The sequence below is a fragment of the Eucalyptus grandis genome, chromosome 3 (genome assembly GCF_016545825.1).
Source record: "Eucalyptus grandis isolate ANBG69807.140 chromosome 3, ASM1654582v1, whole genome shotgun sequence".
NCBI lineage: Eukaryota > Viridiplantae > Streptophyta > Magnoliopsida > Myrtales > Myrtaceae > Eucalyptus > Eucalyptus grandis.
The window spans coordinates 55,159,429-55,166,034 of NC_052614.1; positions in this window are offsets into that span (position 1 = coordinate 55,159,429).

The window sequence follows — 6,606 nt, forward strand, 5'->3', positions numbered from 1 at the left end:
AAAAAGGAAGGTGGTCTCCTTCTTCCCAATTTCTTTTCTTCTCGATAAGTGCCTCCCCAACTCTGCAACTAACTAATGAGGTCCCCTTGTTTGAACCGGGTTACATCCTTTTTTCCTAGCAAAAAAGAGAAGAAGAAGACATAATTCTCTCTTTTTATCATATTTATCCTCTCCTACTAAGGCGTGCATATTTTTATATAAAAACATCTCTTCAATTACTTTCGGTCTCCTTTATTGACTACAAAACACCCACTTCCCAACCCTCTCTCTGCTCAATCTCCTTTATTGACTAGACAAAAGTAGAGAAAACTATTATCTCTCTATGCGGGCGCTAGGTAATTTTCATGACAGCGATTCCATCTCCCTTTCTATGAGGGAGTTTCCAAGAGGCTTCGATGTTAACACAACAATGGTTGGACCATGGGTGTCACGCCCCGATCCTTCGAGCGCGTGCACATCTCTCGGCGGTTGATTAACTAACGACGTCCTAGGACGCGTCGCCGACCCATTCATTTTAATACGCATGCGGAAGCGATAATTAATCCCCAAACAACAACTGGATAGGATAGAAAAACAGGGTCAGAATTTTTCAAAAACCACAACACACTTATATACATATCAAACTAAGTCATTTACAATATTAGCTGATATATACAAGGTCTGCAAAGAGGGGAGGGCTATGGATCCTCTAAGAATTTTCCATCTCTCTCGCATATACACCATTAATGCTTACTAGCTATTCCGATGATAATATAGTTGTGGTCTGTCATTGCAAAATGTGGGAGTCGTTACATCATGTAGTCTTCAATTTACCTTTGAGCGGCAACGGCTAGATCTTTGCCGTGGCAAATGCGTTAACTTGCAATCAAGGACTATGTTGTCTCCCTGGTGGATTTAACATTCAAGCTGCCGAGGGCAAGAAAAGAATGCCGAAATGCTGATTTTTTTTCTGTAGGCTTTAGTTCAGGATTACTAAATTTTGGCAGACTGTAGATTTTAGAATCAAACTTTTCCCATCTTCATGTGCTGTAGAATTTACAGTTCATGTATGCAAAGCTAGATAGATAGTATGCAGATGCTCGAGACAATTCTGCACAAACTACACTCATATGATGTTCATATTTGTGGAAATAATTAGACCAGCTAGCTTCCTGACAAGTTGGGAAAGAAAAAAATAAAGAAATATGCACTGATTACATAATGATTCTATGTCCTATTTTACCAAGCTAATTACTGATTAACTGAATCAATTATTGATACTCAGAATCAGTATTTCCATATTTCCAACGAGGGGTGAAGATAGGAACATCATTCGAATATTTTTATGGAAAGATGAGTACCATGGGTCCTAGGATAGGGACATCGTTAATATATCATGTGTTTTAATTGAAAGATTTTGGAGCTATTGCAGACAACTAATTGACAGACAACACCATATTTAATTGGAGATTCTTTTTTACCAATAGCTACATAAACACATATTACGTTTTGACCTTATTGATTGAGAATAGTATCCGTGACTGCTATTTTACTTGTCTGTCTGTCCCCAACAATTAATTCTTGCTGACCACGTCCTATAGGGATCATCGAATCAATAGCAATAAGTCCAGTTTGAAGAACAATTAAATATGGTGTTGTCTGTCAATTAGTTGTCTACAATATCTCCAAAATCTTTCAATTAAATATTTTATTGACAGAATATGGTATTGACTTAAATCCTCATTTACAACAGGTCCAAAATCTTTCCATGAAAATATATTATATATTAACGATGTCCCTCCTTCACCCCTCACGGCGCCATCGATTTTACCTCCATTGTCTCTATCCTAGTCAACTTCATCGAAGTGAAATACTAGGGGAAGTTGATTTCACCCTTTGAAACCCACCCTGTCACCATTGGTATTGCCATCTGCAGCCTGCTCCTGCGTTTCTTGTTGCTGCGTCTTGCTAATCGGGCACCACTGTCTAGCGGCCGCGCTCTTCCTTATGAGGGAGTAACATCGCACCTCCTCATCGACTTCACTGGTTCGATATCGGTAGCTTCGCTCGCATGATTGCTGCTCCACGACTCCTCCCACTCTATCCAGGTTGTTTGTGCTATTCCTAGTGCTTTTCGTGGGTATGTTGCGCGAACTCTTTCAAAAACTTTGACTTTGGTTTTACAACAAAATCTTTGCCATGATATTCCGTGTGGCACCGTCTCGTCTATGGCATGGTGGAAGAGTGCAGCCACATCTGCCGCACCTGGTTGTGGATCTGCGTTTATTGCTATAAGTCTGAGTGGCCTAGTTGTTCGACTAACTCTTCCCTACTTGGATAAAGTAATCTAACCGAAGTTTTCAAATGAGGCCGTGCAACAGATTCACGGAAAGCCACAAGAACAGCATGAACTAGGGGACGGAGTGGAAGCAGTCATAGAGCAATGGCCATGTGAGTGAGGCCACTGATATTGAACCAGTGATGTTGATGAGGAGGTGCGACGACGCTCCATCACAAGGAGCGCGATTGCTAGATGGTGGTGTCTGACCAGCAAGACGCAGCACTAAGAAATGCAGAAGCAAGCTGCACATGGCGATGCCAATGGCGACGGGATGGGCTTCAAATGGCGAAATCAACTTTCCGTGGAATTTAATTTGGATGAAATTGACGAGGATAGATATGATGGTTGTAAAATCCATCGCGCGGGTGGGAGTTCTTTGGTGCAGAGAGAGGTCCTGGAACTCAACGAAAAAGAACCCCCTTCGGAAAAAGAATTTATAAAAAAAGAGTTTTTGTCTTTTTCCCGAAAGGAGTTATCTTTCGTTGAGTTCCATGGCGTGGCCAACCCAAAAGAGGACATCAACCCACTAGCCACTAGCGAGAGAAACAACAAGAAGAAAACCCAGAAATGCATTATGTGCACAAAGAGAGAGGTCTGCTCGCGAGAAACAACAAGAAGAAAACCCAGAAATGCATTATCTGCAGAGAGAGTGGTCAGCTCTTTTTCTTCTATGGTAAGCAACAGATCTCCAGCTTGCTGTGCGTAATTCACACGGGTTTCTATTTATGCTCTGCCTCTGCTTTTAATTCACGCGGGTTTCTATTTCTGCTCTGCCTCTGCTTCCTCGACCTCGATCCGATTGCTTTGATGTTCACAACAAAGCAATTTTGGTGTAGAGCAACATTCGACAAGCCACTCCCGAATTCCCATGGCTCAGTCTTTGGTCATGGCCAGCACCGACAATCATTCCTCCCTGTGCGGAGCAACCGACAAGCTAGTGGATATGAGTTCACATGCTTCCGTAGGGGTGGAGTTGAAAAAATTGTCTTCATCGGTGATGGACTCTGCAGAAGGAAACCTCCAGGTCATCCCCTAGTTTCTGATTTGGAGATCTCTGATGGGATTTTGGGGGGATCAGGTTTTGTAAACACCAAAGACAACCTTTCTCCTGAAGGTGGTGGTGCTACAATGAACTTGCTTCAATTATCATCATACTTCAACGTGTGGAGGATAAAGGCAATCCATCCATTTGATGTCCTTTTTTGGGTTGGCCACGCCATGGAACTCAACGAAAGATAACTCCTTTTGAGAAAAAAACAAAAACTTTTTTTTTATAAATTCTTTTTCCGAAGGGAGTTCTTTTTCGTTGAGTTCCAGGACCTCTCTCTGCACCGAAGAACTCCCACCCCGTGCGATGGATTTTACAACCATCATATCTATCCTCGTCAATTTCATCCAAACGAAATTCCAGGGGAAGTTGATTTCGCCGTTTGAAGCCCATCCCGTCGCCACTGGCATCGCCATGTGCAGCTTGCTTCTGCATTTCTTAGTGCTGCGTCTTGCTGGTCAGACACCACCATCTAGCAGCCATGCTCCTCCTTGTGATGGAGTGTCGTCGCACCTCCTCGTCAACATCACCGGTTCAATATCGGTGGCCTCGCTCACATGGCCGTCGCTCTATGGCGCTTCCACTCCGTCCCCGGTTCGTGCTGCTCCCGTGCTTTCCGTGAATCATTGCGCAGCCTCATTCGAAAACTTCATTGTAGAATCGAGAGGTTATATCATATAGTCTTCATTTGACCTCTGAGAGGTGACAACTAGATCATTGTTGTGGCAAATACCTATAGATTCCTGTAGGAGGAACAAATCATATTAATTTTAATTTTCAGCAGGTTTCTTCATCATTTGATATGAACTTGGAAGTTGATCTTCTTCTCGGGTTTATAAAAGCCTGAATGCTTGTCGTGGAAAAAGATTCCCAGGAGAGTTATCATGATACCAAGTCAAATAATGAAGCTATGTGCAAGATCTACAGAAGAACTTAAAGACTGCAAGAGTGTCAAATGCTTCTGCTAATTCACTAGCAGATGCTTAAAACTTGTAACCTTTAACTGGAGTGCAAATGTTACTGAAGAGACCGAAACTACTCTTGACAATCATTACAACAAGGACGATGGGGAGATGTTTCGTTGTTTGATTCAAGGTTACCAAAGATCCTAGTAGACCAAAAAGATTTGGAAGTTTTCTTTACTGAAAAAGAGAAAAAGAGGCACGTTAATGAAAAATGGCGTTTTGCTAGCATTTTCATATATTAACTCTTTATTATCACATCAGCACGTGTCAAATGTTGTCATATGTCGTTTCTAGTTGCCAAAATAAAGTTATGAGCTAGGATAAATAGATGCCTTGGAGATGCGAGAACAGCTGCAATATAGAAGCTTTGTTCTTTCGTCACGAGTTATCCATATCAAATGAAAAATGTCAGTTTTTTCATCTCTGTCCCATACGCATGGATATCACTTACTAGCTATTCGATGATAATTTTGTTTGAGTTTGATATTGCAAAATGACAAGAGCGGTTGCATTGTGTAGTCAGCACTTTTACTCTCGCAGGTGAAAACTAGATCTTGTTGCTGTGAATGCGTCAATTGCTTCACAAATAATATTTATAAGGGCGGTGACTTCTTTTGTGATGGATCCTGTACGTATCTGGAAGCTCTTGGATCCGAGTAATGCAATCTAAGACTGCTGTCTCACCGGCTTATTGGTTTTCGTCGGGAGCTAGAATTATAGCCTGTTGACACCTAAAATTTTGATTAGGTTATTAATTAGGTCTTAATTTCTTTTATTTTTCCTTTTTCTAGATAATAAATAATAAATAACAAAAACAACAAAAAAAAAAATCAATAAAAGCAAAAGAAAACAAAAAATGGCAGCTAGGCCCACCCCCTCCTTTTTCTCTCCCTTTCGCGAGCCAAGCCCAGCCTCCTTCTCCTCCAAGCCCGGCCCCCTTCTCCTCTTCTTCTTCCTTCTTATCCCTTCTTCTTCCTACGCCTCGCAACTCACGCGCTCGAAGGCAACCTACGCCGAGGAGGGTAGGCCGACGTCGGCCGGAGATGACAGATCTCGGGCGCCATTAATGGCCGCCTTCAATGCCGAGCACGCTTTGTTGGAGGAGCGAGGATGGGACACCGGTTCGGCCGCGGGTGTCCGTTCGGCGTGCAAAGACCGGCGGTCGAATCCCCGTCGACCGGCCACCCCCTCGCCTATAAATAGCGAGGCACCACCTCCGTCGAAGGACACGGCGAACTCGGAGATCTTCCCTTGAGAGACTTTAGGGGAGAATCAACGAGCGAGCGAGAGATCGGGTCGCGGCTCGAACGACCTCCCTCCAGAGACTTCGGGAGGCCGGCGGCTAGCGAGCCCGAGGGAGAGGGATCCAAGTGGGTGAAGGGGCTGAGCGAGAGAGGAATCGGAGGAGGGAAGGTCGGATTCGAGGAGAAAGGAGCTGCCATAGACATTGCCCGACGCCGTTCCTGCGCCAAACCGAACGCTCCCGGCCACCCCGACGCCGTGCCGCGGCTGACCCACCAATGCCACACCAGATCTGAGAGCTGAGGGACTGCCATCGCTGCCCTATCGTCGTCACCACCACCGTTCGCCACCACCAGGTATCCACCGCCTCCGGTCACATAGTTGCCGTCACCCTCCCTTCTCAAACCGTGCCGTAGGCCGACCGCACCCAGCCCCACCGTCGCTCATCATCACCGTCCTCGCGGGCGGTTTATAGCCGCCGCCACCGTCGCCCGGCCCGCGGCGCGCCATCATCACCCGCCGTCGTCGCCGTCGCCTAGGTGAAGCCTCGGTCCCCCTCACAGGCGCCACGAGCAAGCGAAGGAGAAAGGAGGCCGGAACCGGGTCGGCTCGTGGGTCCGTCCGACTCGGTTTCCCGGTTAGCGGGTAGGGTTTCGAGGAGTCGGGTTGGGAGTCGGGTCGGACCGGGTAGGGTTCCGCTAGGAACCCGGTCGTCGGGTCGGGGCGGGTGTCCCTAAACACCCGGCCACGACGCCGTTTCGCTAAAAAAAAAAAAAAAGAGAGAGAAAAACCTTAGTCGGGCCCGTCAGCGTGCGGATCGCCGCCCTGTGTCGAACCGGCCCGTGATCCGGCCGGGTCGGTTTTATTTTATTATTTTAATATAAAATAATATTTTAATAATAAATAATAAATATTATTTCAAAAAATCAAAAATAATTTATTTTCAAAAAAATATTAAAAAAATGTTTTAATTTCCAGAAAATCGAAAAATATTTAAAAATGTCAAAAAATATTTTATTTTCTAAAAAATC